Genomic DNA, 22,077 nt, shown 5'->3' with positions numbered 1-22,077 from the left:
TCATTGTGGATTTCTGGGGACCTCTCGAGCACTCTGCCCATTCCTGTTCTCATGTGGTCTTCATTTATCATGGTCAGTTATTCCTCATTCTCCCTTTCTGTTCTTGATCCAGCTGGGATCTCCTGCTCCCTTAAGCTTTCTTTCCCTCAAATCTTGCCCTTCATTACTCCCACTGTCGTCCAGGTTGTTCATGTAGATCTCATCCATTTCTCTGTCATTGGGTAAGCACATTATTTTAACTAAAACAGAATTTTAATGTAACATCATATTAGAAGAAGGTGTTTGGAAAGACTATAATGAATTAATTTCCATTTTTAAAACTCAAGAAATAATCAGGTAACAAGTATTTCTAGTAAAAGAGACATTTCAATACCATTACCTTTATGTACTGGCAACTGCAAATCTTTTTTAATGACTCCTGGATGTCAATTTATGTTACAGAACACTAAGAGGATAGAAGCCTGAGAAGAAACATTTTGGGGCCCATACATTCTTAAATATATGTATCTTATAACCATTACTGAAATTCATTCCAAAGAACAAGTGTGCACATAATATTCAATATTCAAAATGTGGCCCATAAAGAGTGAAAGGTCCATTAGCACTGACCACAAGAGCTACATGCAAATGATTCCAGGAAGAGAAGGGATTTAAAAACAGAAAAAAATTGAAGCGGTTATTTGTTTTCCTGCAAGAAAATTATTTTATGTCAGGAATGAAATAAATACAATAAAACTTAACTGCAACACCTGAGCAGCTGCTATGTGGTTGGGAACTGCCAAAAAATGAAATTAAGGGAATGAGTACTCCCTGTGCTGGTTGTCTCCACCCGACGGCTAAGGCACGTCATTGTTTTACCACACAAAACAGGAAAGGTGGTAGCAGTGAGATATTTTTTAAATATATTTTTTAAAGATTTGTTTACTATGTACACAGTGTTCTGCCTGCATGCATGCCTGCATGCCAGAAGAGGGCACCAGATCTCATTACAGATGGTTGTGAGCCACCATGTGGTTGCTGGGAATTGAACTCAGGATCTTTGGAAGAACAGCCAGTGCTCTTAACCTCTGAGCCATCTCTCCAGCCCAGCAGTGAAGAAATTAAAGGAACTGAGTCAGTAGGGGAGGAAAGCTGGTGGTTTACTGATTAGTCACATACACATCCTAATAAACACTTTCTGCCTGGCAAACCTTGGGATTACCTGGGTCTTAAATGGTTTAAAAAGCCAACTGAGGCTCTTCTGAAGCAGTACTGAAGACATCATGAGCAAGCTCGTTCTTGTCACAGGTGAGTTGGTAAGCAGACATAAAGACTCAATGGTGCCTGGCTGGCTTCTTTTGTTCTCAGGATCTGACAACCATGAGGCATCATCACACTACAGCTCTATGCGTTACTGTTCTTCTTTCATCATTTCAAATTTTCTTCCATCATTCAGGAAGTCTGGTTTTCCTAACCTCACAGGCTGTGATAACTCTTCTACCTTCACTGATGACACAGGCATACTCTGAAAAGAGGCTCCTTTTTATTAATACTTTCCTGCTGGTTCCTGTTCTGTCCAGACATTCATATTCCTACACCATCTGCCTTAAATTGGCATTGTATTCATTTACTTATTTACTAGAACTTTTGCAGAGAAGAAAATCAGTAGAAACTTAAGATGCAGCTACCCTAGTTGTCTTTATTCTCCTGTTTTCAGATCACTCATTTGTCCTCCATAGGATAAACGCACTGATGGAGTAAAAGTGTTACTCACAGACAACCATTCAAAGAGATTTATTCGGAAGTGGTTTTGAGCCAAGTCATTGAAATCTTCCTGGTTGCTCTAAATTTGTGCTTTATAAACTGCATTAAGCCTCAGAAACTTTTTCAGATCAACACTGAAGGTCACTATAGAAGAGTCAGAAGTGGTCTGGTTACATGGTGATGGTTCAGGCCTATCATTCTAGCTATCAAGAGACACAGGAGAAGGTTCTCTACTTCAAGGCCAGTCTGGGCTAATAATGAGACATACTGTCTCAAAACCTGCTCTGTTGAAGTCAATGAGAGGTGCCTGGAACTTCACACCTTTGTTCCTCTAGCAAGGTCTCTTCAAAGAAGTTTCAAACAACTCAGACTGTGGGAATACTGTTCTCTGCTTTAGTGGATGTCAGAAGGCTGGGCTCAAACTCTGGGAGGTGACACACAGTCTAAAGTGGTGATTACTAAGTAAAGGAAACTGAAGCAATTTCAGACAGTATTAGTTCTGTGGACTTTACATTCAGTAACAATTAATTAGGACACAGAAAATGGACAAGGATGGCCATTGCCATTTTCCACTAACTCATATGAATAGATTGAAAGGTTTATTCATTGAAAACACCAACCCTTGAAATGGCTGTAAAGTTTCACTTTAGCTGTTCCAATCTATGACCAGTAGGATGGCCCTACTGTTCTGGGGTTGATATTCAAGGTCAGGCAAGTGTCTCACAGTAAATGTTCGTTCTCTCTCTAGATTTGGCACTTCTGCTGAATACTCAGCTGGGTATGTCATGACTTCATGTTTTGTTGTTTACAAAACCTATTCCCACCATAAGCCTCAAGTATCTAAGAGTTACTTACTGTACTTTCTTCTTATTTGTGAGTTTTAAATTAAACTCTTGTATTACTTTATTAGAAAAGTTATCAAGAGATAAACCAATGAGGGAAAGAGACAGAATTTCACTGTTAGGAGTCAACTATTTCAGCTCAGCTCTCAGTGCTGTCCTCTGTGGTGTGCCCACCTTAGCATTAACAAACCAGCTCATGCAGAGCATCACAGAGTCTTCTAAATTATGCAAGATTCAAAAATGATTCAACATATAAAAATCTGTCAATGTAATACACCATATAAACAAACTGAAAGAAAAAAACACATGATCATCTCATTAGATGCTGAAAAAGCATTTGACAAAATCCAACACCCCTTCATGATAAAGGTCTTAGAGAGATCAGGAATACAAGGAACATTCCTAAACATAATAAAGGCAATTTACAGCAAGCCAGCAGCCACTATCAAATTAAATGGAGAGAAACTCAAACCGATACAACTAAAATCAGGAACTAGACAAGGCTGTCCATTCTCCCCATATTTATTCAATATAGTACTAGAAGTTCTAGCTAGAGCAATAAGACAACAAAAAGAGATCAAGAGGATACAAATTGGAAAGGAAGAAGTTAAATTTTCACTATTTGCAGATGATATGATAGTATACATAAGTGACCACAAAAATTCTACCAGGTAACTCCTACAGCTGGTTAACTCCTTCAGTAAAGTGGCAGGATACAAGATCAACTCAAAAAAATCAGTAGCCCTCCTATACACAAATGATAAAAGGGCTGAGAAAGAAGTCAGAGAAACATCACCCTTTACAATCGCCACAAATAATATAAAATATCTTGGGATAACACTAACTAAACAAGTGAAGGACCTTTTTGATAAAAACTTTAAATCTCTAAAGAAAGAAATTGAAGAAGATATCAGAAAATGGAAGGATATCCCATGCTCATGGATAGGTAAGATTAACATAGTAAAAATGGCAATCTTACCAAAAGCAATCTACAGATTCAATGCAATCCCCATCAAAATCCCAACACAATTCTTCACAGACTTGGAAAGAACAATACTCAACTTCATATGGAAAAACAAAAGACCCAGGATAGCTAAAAGAATCCTGTATGATAAAGCAACCTCTGGAGGCATCACCATCCCTGACCTCAAGCTCTACTATAGAGCTATAGTAATAAAAACAGCCTGGTACTGGTATAAAAACCAACATATGGACCAATGGAATCGAATTGAAGACCCTGACATTAATCCACACACATATGAACACCTGATTTTTGACAAAGAAGCCAAAACCATACAATGGAAAAAAGAAAGTATCTTCAACAAATGGTGCTGGCATAACTGGATGTCAATATGTAAAAGATTACAAATAGATCCATATCTGTCACCATACACAAAACTCAAGTCCAAGTGGATCAAAGACCTCAATATAAATCCTGTTACACTAAACTTAATAGAAGAGAAAGTAGGAAGTACACTTGAACGCATTGGCACTGGAGATCACTTCCTAAATATCACACCAGCAGCACAGACACTGAGCACAACAATTAATAAATGGGACCACTTGAAACTGAGAAGCTTTTGCAGGGCAAAAGATATGGTCAATAAGACAAAAAGACAGCCTACAGAATGGGAAAAGATCTTCACCAACCCCACATCTTACAGAGGATTGATCTCCACAGTATATAAAGAACTCAAGAAATTAGACATCAAAATACCGAACAATCCAATTACAAAATGGGCTAAAGAGCTAAACAGAGAATTCAGAAAACAAGAAACACAAATGGCTGAAAGACATTTAAAGAAATGCTCAACATCCTTAATCATCAGAGAAATGCAAATCAAAACGACTCTGAGATACCACCTTACACCTGTCAGAATGGCTATGATCAAAACCACTAATGACAGTCAATGTTGGAGAGGATGTGGAGCAATGGGAACACTACTCCACTGTTGGTGGGAATGCAAACTTGTATGACCACTGTGGAAATCAGTATAGTGGTTTCTCAGAATATTGGGAATTGAACTACCTCAAGACCCAGCCATACCACTCTTGGGCATATACCCAAGGAGTGCTCAACCATACCACAAAGATAAATGCTCAACTATGTTCATAGCAGCATTATTCATAATAGCAAGAACATGGAAACAACCTAGATGCCCATCAACTGAAGAATGGATTAAGAAAATGTGGTACATATACACAATGGAGTACTACGCAGCAGAGAAAAACAATGACAGCATGAAATTTGCAGGCAAATGGATGGAACTAGAAAAATCATCCTGAGTGAGGTAACCCAAACCCCGAAGGACAAACATGGTATGTACTCACTCATAAGTGAATTCTAGATAGAAAGCAAAGAACAATCAGACTGCAACCCACAGAACCATAAAGCTATATATATATATGACATGGAGGACCTTAGGATGACTGTTGCTCATAATAAGATCTGGTTTTACTCAATTACTGAGCAACCCTCAATGAAACATCACAATATTAGGAGCTGCCAGCTTGGGTCGTGCTGGGATCAAGAATAATGGGCCTTAGCGGTTCATGTTCCTGGAGTTGTGTCCATGTCAATGGATACCCACGTGCTCCAGAAGAGAATCTCACATCGCTGCTGCCATTGTTGCTGGTATAACAGTGATGCCCCCTGCTATTATTGTTTCAGGGATAGCCATTTCATAATTGGTTACTACAGCTAGCACAGTGGGGATCCTGGCAGCAAAAGTAGCTACCACAGTTAATTAATCTTTCATTCTATTGGGCAAATATGATCAAAATGACAAATTGAAATCAATAGTTATATACATTTCAATTGGCCTTAAAAGCTATAAATTTACAAACTCAAGTTCCACTTGCTCTCAGGGTACCATCTTACAAGGTCTCCAATTTGCAGTAAAACTCATTAAGGAAGGGAATGGCTCAGTTGCCTTTAACCTACCGGCTATGGGTGGATTAAGACTTCTGTTGGTCTTTTCTGTGTCAAACACACAGACTGCCAGCCCAGCGCCACTTAGAGATCTTTGGCAACAGTCAACTCTGCAGCTCTCACACAATTGAACCTGTATGATAATGAGTATTCAAAGATGGGTAATAACTGGGGGGCACTCACCAACCTAAAACAGAACACCTCTGTGGCCTGGACAGGTGTCTCCATGACGAGTAAGGTGACCTGCTGACGTCCCATGCAACCTAAGTCAGAAGCTCATTTTTTAGTAAAAGGGGGGGACCTGTAGGTCCCTGGCCCCCATTTTGGGTAACTGTTGCCTTGCTTGCTGACCTTGACCTTGATATCCTCCCTATGCTAATTCCCTGCGAGATTCCACCCTCCTGAATGCTTAAGGGAAGCTCCTCATCTGTGAATCCAGCATATTGGGCATTAACCGTTTAGATACAAGATTGTAAAACACAGGAGCCGGGGTGGGGATTTAGCTCAATGGTAGAGCGCTTGCCTAGCAAGCACAAGGCCTGGGGTTCGATCCTCAGCTCAAAAAAAAAAAAAAAATCAGAAGCAAACTTCTGCCAACCGGGGTTCCCCCATTGTGCTGTAAGTCTGTATTTAAGACCTCCTCCCTCAATAAATGACATTCAACATTCAAAAAAAAAAAAAGAAGAAGAAGAAGAGGGGGTCAAGAACATGATGGGGAAACCCACAGAGACAGCTGACTGGTGCTAGTTGGAGCTTACTGACTCTAGACTGACAGCTCGGGAACCTGCATGGAACCGAACTAGGCCCGCTGAATGTGGGTGACAGCTATGTGACTCGATCTGTTTGTGGGGTCCCTGGCAGCAGGTCTCTGGCAGCAGGACCAGGACTTATCCCAGGTGCATGACCTGACTTTTTGGAGCCCATTCCCTGTGGTGGGATACCTTGCTCAGCCCTGATACAATGGAGAGGGGCTAGATTCTCCTTCAACTTGGTATGCCAGACTTTGTTGACTACCATGGGAGGCCTTACCCAATCTGAGGAGTAGATGGGGGAAGAGTGGGAGGGAGGTGAGGAGGCGGGAGAAAGGGAGGGAGGGGGAACTGGAGTTGGTATGTAAAATGGAAAAAAAATTAATAAATAAAAACATTTAAAAATTTAAAAAATTCCACATTAAAAAAAAGATTCAAAAATGAATGTCACCGTTATAATAATCAACTTCAAGTCAGTGCCTGGTGTCTAAATTGCCATGTCTGGACTCAGGTTAAATTATCGCCTCCCAGGTAACAGTTGCCTGAAGTACAGCTAGGGAAAGAGGCAGGGCCAAACCGTCAACAAAGTTCACTGCCATCTACATCAGGCCACTGTTCTTACTCACTGTCCACAGGTTCTTCCTACCAGCTGATGTGCTACTATAATAATGTGGCCGGGGGGAAGTTTCAGTCCTGCTGATACTGACCCCTGCCTGTGTTCTCACCTCATCTATGCCTTTGCCAGTATGCAGAACAAAAAGACCACCATGAAAAGCATGAGTGACTTCACTAACAAGCTTTAAACGCCCTAAAAAGCAGGTCAGAGAATGGCAGCAGAACTGCCTGATTTTATGTTCCTTGCGTCGATAATTGCCACATATAAATGCTTCTTTCAATGTAGCTCAGAATCGATGGGTTTGGGATGAGGACCCAGCCAATGTCATCAGTTTTTATTGAAATCAATTACATATAATTATTATGCACGTGAGTTTTGAATGCTGCCTACACTTTAGAATGGTTCATGACCTCACTAGCATATCTTTACTTCACACACTACTATTTTCGTGGTGAATGTTCTTTACATAACCCTCTCTTTTAAACTTTTTCTTCCTGTCTCACTGAATTTCTTATTAAAATATTCTTGGATTTTTCCCAAATTATTTAGTGAAAATAGATTCTTCTCTCATGCAATACATCCTGACTACAGTTTGACCTCCCTCCGCTCCTTCCAGCTCTCCTACATCCCCTCTCCTTCAGATCCTTTCCTCCTCTGTTTCCTCTTCAGAAAAGAACAGGCCTCAAAGAGACAACAATCAAATGGGACAAAGCAAGATACAATAAGACAAGACGAAAGCCCTCATATTGAGGCTGGATAGGGCAGGACAGGAGGAGGAAAAGAGTCCCAAGAGCTGGCAAAAGAGTCAGAAATATGCTCCCACTGTTAGGAGTCCCACAAAAAAAAACACCAAGCTAACAGCCATAACATAACACATATAGTAAAGACCCAAGCATGCCCTGTGCTTGCTGCTTCAGTCTCTGTGAGCCCATGTGAGCACATGTGAACCCTGCTTAGTTGATTCTGTGGGTCATGTTCTTTCTCCTGGTGTACTTTATAACCTCTAACTCCTACACTCTTTCCTCTCCCTCTTCCTGGGGATTCCCTGATCTCCTAGGGGAGGAATCCAAAAGAGACTTCCAGTTTAGACTCTTCTCTGCATAATATCTGGTGGTGGGTCTCTGCACCTGCCCCCATCTGCTGTCAGAGGAAGCCTCTCTGATAACAACTAGATAAGGCACCAATCTATGATCTTGTCCATTGGTGGACACTTAATGGGATTCCATATCTTGGATCTTATTATTCAGTATTATGAATACTATCTGAGTGCTGTATCTTCAAGACACTGATTTCATTTCCTTTGGATAGTGGTGTTGATGAATCATGTGCAATCTGTTTGTATTTTGTGAGGAATCTACACAGTGATCTCTTTTGGGCTTTTGTTATTTGTGTTTAAGACAATAGTATTTTGGTAATTCTTTATACATCCTTAATTTATTAGTTACCTTTCATCTTTTTATGTTAACCATTCTAACAGGTTTTAGGTGATAAGTCAATGTGGTTATAACTTGAATAGCTCTGATTAGCAATGGTGTTTAGGGTTTTGTGTTTGTTCATTTGTTTGTTTTCATGCATGTTCTCTTAGGCTTTGGCCTTCTTTGAGAAATGTCTAATCATATTTTTTCTCATTTTTAAATGATTCTTTCTCTTCCAATTCCTGGTTTTTTTAATGCTAACTCTTTCTCAGATGTATGGATTACAAATATGTTCTCCCATTCTAAAGTTGTAAAGGGTGTTTTTATTCATTTTCGATTTATTTTGAAGTAATCATACAGAGTAACAGGTTTCATTATGGCAACTCACACATTTACACCATAATATTTTGTATATATTTATTCATGTCCTTCCTCCTTCTCTCTCATTTTCTCTCTCTCTCTCTCTCTCTCTCTCTCTCTCTCTCTCTCTCTCTCTCTCTCTCCTCTATCTCACTGATCTTTGTCCCCACACTAAGCAGTCGACCTTCTACTTTCATGTCACTTGTGTTCTATTATTTCCTTTTTTCTCTTTCCCTTAAATTCATTTCCTTCACTCACAGTCCTATTTCTATTTTTTCTTTTTCCATTTCCGTGTGTGTGGTGTGTGAGTGTAAGTGGGTGTTTATATGCATGCCTTTATGTGTGTGTGTTGGGGGGCGGGGGTGTGCATGTGAATGTCCATGCATGTGCAGACCCAAGACTGAAGCAGGTCTCTCAGTTAAACCCAGAGCTCACCCACATGCCTTTTCTCCCCAGCTAGCTTGCTCTAGGGATCGCTTTCTGCCTTCTGAGGCTGGAATTACAGGCTAGCCACTAAGTCTGCCTGGCATTCATGTGATATAGAGACCTAAACTTTCTCTGCAATTTCTTTAAGAACTTATTCATCTCTCCAATCCCATTTCTATTTTAGCACACACACACACACACACACACACACACACACACACACACACACACATATCTAGGGTCCACATATGAGAGAAAAATGTGAGGCAGGAAATCTAATTGATTATATATTCAAACTTTGATTTCTCAAATTTTGCACAGTTATGGTAAAAGTAGATAGTGCCATAAATATCTACCCTGTAGCACATAAAACAGGACATGTATGAACAAGTATATGAATGTTACCAATTTCAGTCATAGAAACCTCTGTTATAAAAACAATATTGCTTTTCCAATCTTGGTCTCAACAATTCACACTCTTACAGTCCCTCCTCTTTCTCAACAATTGGACTCCTGGAGCCCCACCTGGGGCCTGGCTGAGGATCTCTGCATCCACTTCCATCAGTTATTGGATGAGAGTTCCAGCACGACTATTAGGGTGTTTGGCCATTTGATCACCACACTAGGTCAGATCAGGCTTTCTCTCAATCATTGCCAGTAGTCTAAAATGGATGTATCATTGTGAATTTCTGGGGACCTCTCTAGCACTTTGCTTCTTCCTGTTCTTATGTGGTCTTCATTTATCATGGTCTGTTATTCCTCATTCTCCCTTTCTGTTCTTGATCCAGCTGGGATCTCCTGCTCCCCTAAGCTTTCTTTCCCTCAAATCTTGCCCTTCATTACTCCCACTGTCGTCCAGGTTGTTCATGTAGATCTCATCCATTTCTCTGTCATTGGGCAATCCCTATGTCTTTCTTAGGGTCCTGTTTTTTAGGTAGCCTCCCTGGAGTTGTGTAGCAGTCTAGCCATCTTTGTTTACATCTAGTATCCTACTATGAGTGAGTACATACCATGTTTGTCTTTCTGAGTCTGGATTACCTTACTCAGGATGATTTTTTTCTAGATTGCAAACCTCATGATATCATTGTTTTTTCTCTGCTGACTAGTACTCCATTGTGTATATGTACCATATTTTCTTTACCCATTCTTCAGTTGAAGGTCATCTAGGTTGTTTCCAGGTTCTGGCTATTACAAACAATGCTGATATGAACATAGCTGAGCAAATGCCCTTGTGGTATGATTAAGCATTCCTTGGGTATATGCCCAAGAGTGCTATAGCTGGGTCTTGGGAGAGATGGATTCTCAATTTTCTAAAGAAGTGCCATATTGATTTCCAAAGTGGCTGTACAAGCTTGCATTCCCACCAGCAGTGGAGGAGAGTTCCCCTTGCTCTACATCCTCTCCAGGAGGGACTATAAGAGTGTGAATTGTTGAGACCAAGATTGGAAAAGCACAGGGACAAGTAGCAAAACTAATGGAAACACATGAATTATGAACCAAAAGCTGTGGAGCCCTCAACTGGATCAGGCCCTCTGGATAAGTGAGACAATTTAATAGCTTGAACTGATTGGGAGGCACCCAGGCAGTGGGACCCGGACCTGTCCTTAGTACATGAGCTGGCTGTTTGGAACCTTGGGCTTACACAGGGACACTCAGCCTGGAAGGAGGGGACTGTACCTGCCTGTACTGAATCCACCAGGTTGAACTGAATCCCCAGGGGAGTCTTGGCCCTGGAGGAGATTCGAATGGAGGGGAGGGGATGGGGGGAAAGTGGGGGGGAGGGAGAGGACAAGGGAACCCATGGCTGATGTGTAAAATTAAAACACAAATATAATAAAAAAGAAGTATCATAACAAAATAAATAAATAAGAATTTTTAAAAAGTATTCTAATAGAGTTCTTCTTTGTGTAAAAAACAAATAAGGCTTCATATCTAGTAAGTAACAGATTCATTCAGTTCAACCACATCAGCAAGAAGGAAGAGTCAGGTGACTTCTCCCACTGTAACGGCACTATCATGAGTGCAGCAGGATGAACAGATGCTATATTCCAAACTAGAAATAAACTCCTTTACCAGGCTTTGTGCCAAGTGTGGCCCATACAGTTCCTGCAACAGAACTACATGCACCACTTAAAAAACAAAACAAAACACATAGAGCTACCCCAGCACACAAAATCAGAATCTCTAAGAAAAGTGCAATAAACCTAGAATTTTCTTATAGGAGTTGATGTTCATAGTCAGTATTCTCAAGAATGTGGGTAATTCTAGCCTGACAAATTTATGCTGTTGTGAAGGAGGCTGGGAAAATAATTATGTTCAAACAATATTTATCATTCTATCCAATGGAAGAGAATATGGGCTGATCATACTTTAAGTTATAGACACCATAATTATTGTCAGTCACTACCCTAAAATAAAAAACAAACATAATTCTACAATTCAGATTTTCCTCAGGGACTTGAACTACTATTATGATAAAAACACAAAGAAAGTTTATGGTAATGGAAGAAAATTGTGCAGTAGTGTGTCATATCATGTCAGGACAATACTAAATAATACCAGCTGTATTAACTAACAAAGCTCTTTTAAATAGGAGACCATGAATTTTAAAATCATTTTTTATCTTTTGCTTTTAAGGAACACTCAGCCGAAAATCCTCCTGGCCATTGGAAGCTGGGACTTTGGACCTGCCCCATCAGTTCTCTCTAGAAAGCCACCTATTCATATACTACTGAAAGCAAGCAAGCCTAGCATAGCCTCTATTGCAGTACTTCACAAGATCAGAGAAGCTGTCGAAGGGTCCAATAAGTCAATGTGTTAACTCTGTCCATTGGCTGGAACCTTGCTTCTAAGCAGAACATATTGAAAAGATTACTATGGCATCAAATGGTCAAATTCAAGTGGGTATTCAAATACAGCACCTTTGAGCATTAGTTACCTGCTTCCAGAGTGCTTCTACCTAAAGTATTTCAGGGTCACAATGGCTCAGAAAGATCTTGTACAACTTCTTTGTCTTTTTGAGAAGGAAAATCAAAAAAGTCTACACATAAATAAGACTCTTAGAGAGCACATTGACTTGGAGGGTATTTGAAGACAACATGGTAAGTTATCATGGGTATAGTGATATTTTATTTGTATTGAAATGTGATTTTATTTGTATGTTAATAAAGTTGCCTTGAGGTCAGAGCAAGCCAGAGCAGAAGCTGAGCAGTAGTGGGGCACGCCTTTAATCCCAGCACTTGGGAGGCAGAGCTAGGTAGATCTCTGTGTGTTCAAGGACACAGCCGGCATGGCAGACACACGCCTTTAATCTCAACCATAGAAGACCTGGAGGTCTGTACAAACAGGCAGTGACAAGGAGGTCATGTGGCTGGGTTTACAACCAATGAGAAAACAGAACAGAAAGTCTATAAAAAAGATAGGACACACAGAGGTAGCTCTCTTGCGGAGAGGAAGAACAGCAGAAGCAGTGAAGGGTAAGGTTTTCCGCTCTACTCTGACCTCGTGGTTTTTAACTCTGCAATTGGTTCTGTGTTTCTTATTTAACAAGCCGATTACATCTACACATGGGTGGCTATCCAAAGAAACAATGGTAATTTGGGGAACTCCCCAGAGACTGCCTGACAATATGGAAATAAAATGGATAACAACTCAGAGGGAATGCTGAGTCCTGAGGCTGCCAAGAGTAGTGACTGCAAAGGGATGCTGGGACAAAAAGAGGAGCAAGCAAGCGTTCGTCAGATTGAGGCATCCTAGTGAAGGGCTCAGAGGTAGAATTTGGGCTGTAAAGTGTTTTTATTCCAATGTGTTGATGTCAGAGAGGCCTGACCCTGCCTTCTTTTGGACTCTCTCAGGTTCAGTGCCATGGTCTCCACTCCTCACGACCACCAGACTTTCATTAACTCAGCCATCAAATTCCTGCGCCAGTATGGGTTTGATGGGCTGAACCTGGACTGGCAATTCCCTGGGTCTCATGGGAGCCCTACTAAGGACAAGCATCTCTTTGCTGTCCTCGTGCAGGTAGGGAAGCAGGAAAAGCATGAGTGTCTTCAGCTCTAAAAGATTCAAAGTCTGTTCTTTCCAAGGAGAACTGGACGGTTACAAAGTAAACCAAACTCAACTGAATTTAGAAGTACAGAATCTTAGCATTATGAAGACCCTGGTGTATTACATACCCCTTCAACAAGTTACATTCCAGATATCTCACATTGTTTTAGGAATGATGGTTCATATTAACATTTAATGCCTGTTTTAATTCTTTGAGAATACCATACACTGATTTTGACCATCTCTTCCTCTTCCTCATCTTCTCCCAAATCCACCTACAATTTCATATCCACCTAACTTGGTGTAATTTAAACACACACACACACACACACACACACACACACACACACACACACACACACACACACATTCCAATTAGTGTTATCTATGCACTCTTGGTTGTACGGCCATCGACTGGAGCATGTCCCACCTATCAGGGGCCACACCCTTAAAGAAAGTTAACTTTTCCTAGAAATTATCAATTACCAATAATTCCTTCACTAGAATGGAATTTCTTGATAACCTCCCCCAGTCTATGCTGGTGTTTTGTCTGGTTGAACTTGCACAGATCTTTGTGTATTAAGTACTCTATGATAAAAGTACCATGATAAGTAACTACAGATAAGTAACTAAGTATATATCCTAACTGCCTGTGTTATCTGACAACAGAGTTCAATGCCAGGAATAATTATATGACACAATCTGTTGATATTAGGGTAACACGGCTCTGTAACACATATTGGGTTTAGGCTTCAAATAAGAATAAGGAACCGGGCGGTGGTGGCACACGCCTTTAATCCCAGTACTTGGGAGGCAGACACAGGCAGATCTTTGTGATTTTTGAGGCCAGCCTGGTCTACCAAGTGAGATCCAGGAAAGGCTCAAAGCTACACAGAGAAACCCTGTCTCGAAAAACCAAAAGAAGAAGGAGGAGGAGGAGGAGGAGGAGGAGGAGAAGAAGGAGGCAGCAAAAATCTTTGGCTTCAAAGAACTATGGGCAGAAGACTGAAACATAACCAGCAATTGCATGCAGACACACGATCGTGATAAATGCCATGATAAAGGTCCAGAATACAAAAGAAACCCAGAGAAGTTTGTGTGACGCAGAGCTTACCCCAGTAAGAAATGCTCAGGTTTAGTCTTGGAAAAACATTGGTGTTCCTCCAGTAGGTCAGAATGGGCAGGCCGCAAATAAAGACACAGGGATCAATGATCGAGTGACTAGGAGAAAGAGTATGAGTTTACACAGGTAACAAGCATCTGACCTGACCGTGTGGGTCCTTAGCTGAAGGCTCGGGAGTCCTCCCTTGAGATAATTGGGATTGCTGAGAAGGCCTGTACACAGTAGAGAAATATGACAAACATCTGGGTCTGACTTACTGTTCGGACATTAACCACAGACAAATAGAGTGGTCAGGTCCAGTTCCAGGGGAAGGTACCGACGTCAGAGGAAAGCAGTGCTTCTACACTGGGGAAGGAGGGCATGCACAAAGAGACGTTTGAAGATAGACATCAGTAGGACCTGGGGATAATTTCTAGTAGAAAATATAGAAGATCCCCATAAATGGTTGAGATGATAAATGCAGCAAAATAGTAGGTTTAGAGCAGAATTGATTCCTTTACACCCGAACTTGGGGACTGTGACATATGTGAATGGCTAGGATGTATCAGATGAATACAAATCCAGAGCTCGTGGGAAAGAACTTGACTTGATGAACTTGTGTTGTCAGCAAGAGGGGTGATCACCAAGCAAAAATGAATAGATTATGAAATCAAAGATGACAGGTGGCTTTTAATTTGTTCCATTCTTTACTTCTATTTTCTACTCCTTTTTGGCAGCATCTCTGTCCTATACCCACAGCGACAGATTATTTCCATATTGTCGGGCAGCCTCTGGAGAGTTTAACACTAAATAACTCACTGACTCAGTTTACTTTTGTCTGATACTTCTAATTATCAGACACAGTAACTCCATTCCTTTATTTTTGTCTGTATTTATTCTTTGGTAATTTCATACATAAATCAGTGTACTTAGATCATATTCATCACCTCCCCCACCGCTACCCACTTCCAATTCTTCTGTGACTTCCCTCACCCCACTCCCAACTTAGGGTTTTTGTTTAAAGAGGCCAATGACCACTGCTCAGATTTGCATGTGTGTATGGCGCCATCTAGTGGAGAATGAGCAAACTACCACGGGCTATACGGCTGAGGAAAACTTACTCTCTTTCCCACTGTAGCCTTTAGCTCCTCACCTAAGGGTAAGACCCCTTGAGACCCTTCCCTCTCCATACTGAAGTGTTGATTAGCTTGATCTTGTGCCAGTCTTGTGGAGACAACCACAACTGTTGTGAATTTTTGGGTACAACAGCCCTGTTGTAGCCAGAAGGCATTATTTCTCAGCAATCTCCCCCAACCTCTGGCTCACCCCTTTTTCTCCAGTGTTCCCTGAGCCTTGGGGAAGTAGGGTGTGATCCAGATAGCCTATTTAGAGCAGGACACTCCACCAGTTGTGAGTCTGTATTAACTGTCATTTGCTACATAATGAGAGATGCACTGGTCTGTGGGTACAAGGATAAGTTATTTAGGAGGCAGTTCAATACTAGGAACACAGTATTTGCGGGGCCTATGACTCCCCAGCTCACAGGTTGTTGGCCAGACTTACAGTACCAGGTATGAATTCCCCTCCGTGGAGCAGGAATTAAGCTCATTAGTCAGGTGTTGATTACCCCCATAATATCCAGGCCTGTACTGCACTCGCTGACGTATCTTTTCAGGCCAGTTGTAGCTCACAGTCACATTGGTACTGTAGCTCACACAGGTCACAGCTGGCACAATTTCTGGTGTCTTTTCTTCACCACCAGCCTTCCAAGTACCTTCTGGCTCCATGAAAGCTAGTCGGCAGGGAGGGAGCTTCCAGGTCAGCACCAGATTGACTTTTCTATACCCTTTGATCCACGTGTATGATGTTCTTATCGATAGGATCTCACCATAAAGTTCTAGTGGGTAACCCACAGCAATGTTAATAGCCTGCGTTGTCCTGGGGGTCTGCGGGACACCCCACCCCACCCCCACCAACGACTTGAAGTCTAATACACCACATCTGGCATTGGGCTTTTTATCGTTTGGTAACCTATGACTTCTGGAAGGAGCTTTACACCACCTCCCATGTAGGTAACTCCAATTAAGGTTTCTCAATAAATGTGTTCTAGGAAGCTTATAAAATAGTAGGTTTCCATATGGTTTTGTCAAACGTCTTAGTTATCCTTCTTACCCCTACTGTATTCTACACTAACCTCCCACTCCACACTTAACCCCTCCCCATTATCCCCTTTTCCCCCTCCAGACTATCTGTTGTCTACTATCCTACCCCCCTTCAAGCTCTTTCTTCATTCCCTGCACCCCAATGGCCCCTTTCTAGTTTCCTGGCTTCTACAGACTATCTCTGTTTGTAATTGAAGCAAGCCTCCAGCCCACTACAACAGCACAATATAAAATCACATACCTGCAATATATGGGGTTAATATTTCAAGACAGCTCTAACACCCTTCTTATAATGCCTTGTCATCGAGTAAAATGTCCTAGTCACACATGGCAATGTCTGTGAGCATTCTGTTGGAAGATGACCTGGCACTCGGAGATGAGGCAATTGTAAGAGCCAAGCCCAGTGTAAGATTAAAGTCACATGATGAAGAGGGATTACCATCTGGCACTGAACACCTGTCACTCAGGCATTACCACCTTCTCCCTTAGGTAGTTTTGCATTTCATTCAATGAGATGTTGGTTGCCTGACAGACTTCAGCTACTGAAAAAGGAGAAAACTTTCTCTGCCACTGAAAGCGCCATTTAAGAAACCGCAGCAAGGAATGCTTCAAAACTGGTGATGGTGGCAAAGCTCTCAGTCACCTGGGATCTAGATTTTGGATGACTAACTTTAGGTGGAACATAGTGGAGGTTCTCAAACCCCATGAATATTAAATTAATATCACCTGTTCTGCTGACTTTGTTGAGATGGTGATAGAATAAGGTAAAACAAAATGTGAAAGGGATTTTTTTTAAATATATACTCACGTTATTAAGAGAGCTGAAATGAACTTGTGATATAGTCTACCATACTTCAATATTCTGTAGAAAATTCATGAAGCTTTTGAACGGGAAGCCTTTGAGAACAATCGCCCCAGACTGGTGATCACTGCCACGGTAGCTGGTGTCATCACCACCATCTGCTCTGGCTATGAGATCCCCCAACTCTCACAGTAAGTGGTCTGCCATATTCTGGAATCTTCATCCTTGGGATGTTTTGCTGCACATGGACTTTGTTTATAGGCTTTGCAAGGGTGCATTTTCCTGGCATAGGTATGACAAATGACCATCAGAAATTATTTTAAACAACATCCTTCATCCACAGCTCCCAAGACTACATCCAGGTCATGACCTACAATCTCCATGGCTCCCAAGATGGCTACACTGGAGAAAACAGTCCCCTCTACAAATCCCTAAATGACACTGGTACCAACACCTTCCTCAATGCGGTAAGTTGTAGCCATCAGTTTTCCTGTATCCTGCAGCAGCTTGGTCCCAAATAAACACAGAGACATATATTAATTCTAAAACTGTTTGGCCTGTGGCTCAGGCTTATCATTAACTAGCTCTTACAACTCAATTCTACCCATTTCTATTCATCTGTGTTTTGCCACTTGGATTCATGGCGTAACCTGTGTTCCATTACATCTTGACTCCCCCTCCCTGACTCCCTGGCAGCGCTCAGCGTCTCCTCTCACTCTGCTTGAACTCCCTGCCTGGCTCTATTCTGCCTTGCCATAGGCCATAGCAGCTTCTTCATTAACCAATGGTAGCAACACATATTCACAGCATACAGAAATACCATTCCACAGCACACAGTTGCAAATGTAGAGTAGAAATGGTCCAAATTGTGAAAGGTTCATCACAAAATTTTTTAAAAAATCAAATTTTGAGTATGCAGTATTCTTATATACCTCATAACTACAACTTCAGTGAAGTATTTTGGAAAGAAAACTAATAAATAATCAACATATAATTTGAGCAGTTAGAACAGGGAACTAACATACCCCAGCTACCTAAGGCCTATAGCTAACATACTGCCACTACAGGATTACATCATGACCTACTGGATTGAAAATGGAGCAGCTCCTGAGAAGCTCATTGTGGGATTCCCAGCATATGGACAAACCTTCCCTCTGAGTGACCCCTCCAACACTGGAATTGGCACCCCTACTGCTAGTGCTGGTATACTAGGCCCCTATACACAGGAGTCTGGCATCTGGGCCTATTATGAGGTCAGTACATTATCTGTACAGTGCTCTGTGAATATCAAGCCCAGAGCTGTGCTGTTGCCCAAGAGTTGAGGGATAGAAATCTACTGAATTTGAATGTTCAATCTGTCCAGTGTCTGCTCTAAGCTCTAAGCAGAGTATCATTCTAAATGCTTGAAAGTTTTGTATTTATAGTCTATATTTAATAAAATGAGGAGTAGGTAACAATATATAATATCCCTTCATGCAACAGACAACATTCTAAAGTCTATTTATATGAATAAAGGAATAAATGAACTATGTCCCATATTACTTCAGTTCTAAAAATCCAACCCTAAAATATGGACAGTAAATGATCATTTGAAAAATAGCATGAGCTGAGGGTGCTACTCAGTGCTCTAGCTCTTGCCTTAATTAGTATGGCCTTGGGTTCAATCTCTAGTACCATACACTTTTTAAAAAAATGTATCAAAGTGTACAATGATACATCATGAATATTTCTGTCCAGTATGGCGCTATATACATAAAGCTGTAATATCAGCTTTCAGAATGCAGAGGTAAAGGAGTCAACAGTTTGAAGTCTGCAATAGACTGAGACTCTATACCAAAAAACAAATAACTAATTTTTAAAAATGGGCTATGGATGAGGCTCAGTTGCAGAGTACTTATGTAGCATGAGCAAGGCCATGACTTTCATCCTCAAAACCACAAAAAGAAAAATATCTCAAACTTCTTAACTCCAAATAAAATCCACTAGAAAACTAAGGAAAACTCCACTAGACACATATATTAAAGGAAGAAAAACATGAAGTCTACCTTTTTCCCTTGCATGACATAACATTTAAAAGATTTTTTCTCTTGACTTTTAAAGATTTGCACCTTCCTTAATGATGGAGCCACTGAGGCCTGAGATGCTGCTCAGGAAGTACCCTATGCTTATCAGGGCAACAAATGGGTTGGCTATGATAATGTTAAAAGCTTTCATATCAAGGTAAAGTCAGTCCTTTGGATGTTCTGAGGCCCCAACCCTGAGCTTCAAGAAATCAAACAACTATTGTTATCCTCTGTCCTTCAACAGGCCAAATGGCTTACACAGAACCACCTGGGAGGTGCCATGCTATGGACTCTTGACATGGATGAATTCACTGGTGTTTTCTGCAATCAGGGACAGTTCCTCTGACCTCTGCCCTGAAGAATGCTCTCAGAGTGTACAGTACAAGTATGTAACGCCAAGGGTATGCAAATACCCCTCCATCAGCTCAAGGGAAGCCTTGACATGCCTATATCCATTGCCCATGGAGACTCTTCCCACTTCGTCCCATTGCTCTTGTCCAAGTGACAGTCACTGAGCTTTTACAGATCCCCAACTTCCATGCCAAGGATGGTATGCCTTTTGAGCAAACCAAGAATACCTAGAAGCAGGGTCCAGGTCTGCTAGATCTTTGGGGTGTGCAATAATCTACAGAAATTGTGCTGACCATCACTATAAGCATCTATGTCTCTATGGTGCTGTTCTTCAGTGTCTCACTTACCTCTCTCTGGGGAGATTTAACAGGAAAGCTCAATAGTACTCTCATGTTGCTATGCAGATTGCTTTTTATATTGAAGCATATTTACACCTGGATCTTAAAATGAGAGCTGGAAGAGAGGCTCTGAGGCAGTAGATTCTGTATCGCCTGTGCCAAGAGAATAATCACAATGCCTTCTGGCACTTCCCAAATAGAATCTGATCCCAGCACAATGGACCCTCTACTCAAATAACCTGTTATGAAGAAACTAGTCATGAACTTGTCCCTGTCAGCTTTTTCCAGTGTGATGCAGTCTTCTTTGTGCCTTACAAAGGTCGTCTTGAATCTACCTCAAAGTCCCAAAACAAAATCGACAGTCAAAACATGAGATCCCTGGGGGTTTCTTGTGATTGGGTGGAAGCCTTTGCTTAATGTGGAAATACCAGCTGCTTCGGGTGGAAGGTGGAAAGACTGTGTAAGAACGCAGTGGAGCCACCACCCTACAGTCTTCTGTCTGCCTCTGTACATCTGCATGCTGGCTGAGACTGTGAGGAGGAGACGGTTAAACTGTGGGTACACAGGACAAGATGAGGACATTTACGGGGACAGTCTGTAGCATCATGACCATTTTCAGGAAGGAGCCGCAGTGACCCCTGGACTCAATAGCATAAGCAGCACAGCTCGTCTTGCCCAAGATTGGAAGCTCAGAACATCATCCTACTTCCGCTGAAGGTCCAGTGCTGCTCCAGTGTTTCCAGGATTGATAACTGTGTGGTGGACTCATCATGGAGGGGCAGTGGATACATCATGGGATATCTGCCCAGACTATGAGCTAGCAGGATCTTTAAAAAAAATTTTACTGTACTTAAAACCATAGTGGTAGCTGCCAGCTGCTGTCACCCCTCACATGGTTGTCTGATTAGCTGGTCATTAGACTCGGTGGAGCAGATTAGATGATCACTTCCTGGAATTCACAACCGAAAACAAGGACTGTTGGTCTGTTCGTCACTAAAGAGTGGCAGAATGCAAGCTCAGGACTGTAGAGGACTAAGAAAAAGAGAAAGTGCAAAGCTAGGATGCAGGATCTCGTGAGAGCTAGCTCCTGAGTCTCGCTCCTTTATGAAGCCATTAGAGTCTGTAAGACTCCCTTTTAACTATACACTTCTTGTTTGTTCCTTAAAGCACTCAAGTGTTTCTCTTACGTACAATTAAAAAATGTTCTCATGTAGTAAGAATATAATGGCTCTGTTTTTCTCCAGAACCCACTTTAGACTCACTTGATGTATCAAATTATTTTGGTTTTGTTTCTTGCCTTTTAGAATAGGTCTCCCTGTATAACCCAGACCAGTCTCAATATCCTGGGCTCAGTGATCCTCCCGCCTAAACCTCTGGGGCAGTTGTGACTACAAGCAGATGCCACCACATCCAGCTCAAACTCTAAGTATTGAACATACATTTTCCTAGTCCTCACACAAACTTCATAAGACAGATATTACTACTTCCTGGGAGATGAGGCCTGGAGAAGCTTGGTTCCTTGCAAAGCCAGATCCAGAGCCAGGCAACCTCAGCTCCGACCCTTCTCTGCTGTTTACTCCATCCCCTGACACCAAACACAGAGATCATAGCACTGGCAACTGGCGGACAGACCTCCCCCTGGGGAATAACCAGTCACCGCAAACTCCAAGCGCTTTCTACTACACGCCAGATGCCCCCTAAGTGTGAAAGGCGGTGTAAGAAAGACTAGTCTCCTTTCACAAGGGGATGATACTTTACTTCTGTTGCGTTGAACAACAAATAAAAGAGGAAATGGCCAGGCGGTGGTGGCACATGCCTTTAATCCCAGCACTCGGGAGGCAGAGCCAGGCGGATCTCTATGAGTTCCAGGCCAGCCTGGGCTACCGAGTGAGGTCCAGGAAAGGCGCAAAGCTACACAGAGAAACCCTGTCTCGAAAAACCAAAAAAGAAAAAGAAAATGAACAAGATGAAAGCTTGTTTAAAAGTACCCAGTAAATGGCAATACTTTGGTTTATCCAGTCCCAGACAATGATTCTTGTGGGAAGATCTTAGCCAAAGCCAAAGGCAGCCAACAATTTTCTCATCTGGGAAGTTTCTCAGGCACAGTTATGGCGAGGACAAGCTCCTCT

The 22,077-nt window shown here is 41.7% G+C and overlaps 1 pseudogene; it reads left to right on the top strand.

Annotated features, from left to right (window-relative positions):
- The first annotated feature begins 1,262 nt into the window (after nt 1–1,262).
- Nucleotides 1,263–20,118, top strand: LOC118585942 (annotated as a pseudogene).
- Nucleotides 20,119–22,077: the final 1,959 nt, after the last annotated feature.

This window comes from Onychomys torridus, chromosome 6 (genome assembly GCF_903995425.1).
Source record: "Onychomys torridus chromosome 6, mOncTor1.1, whole genome shotgun sequence".
Lineage (NCBI taxonomy): Eukaryota > Metazoa > Chordata > Mammalia > Rodentia > Cricetidae > Onychomys > Onychomys torridus.
Note: the sequence above shows the minus strand (reverse complement) of the source record. Positions and strands in the feature narration are given on the sequence as shown.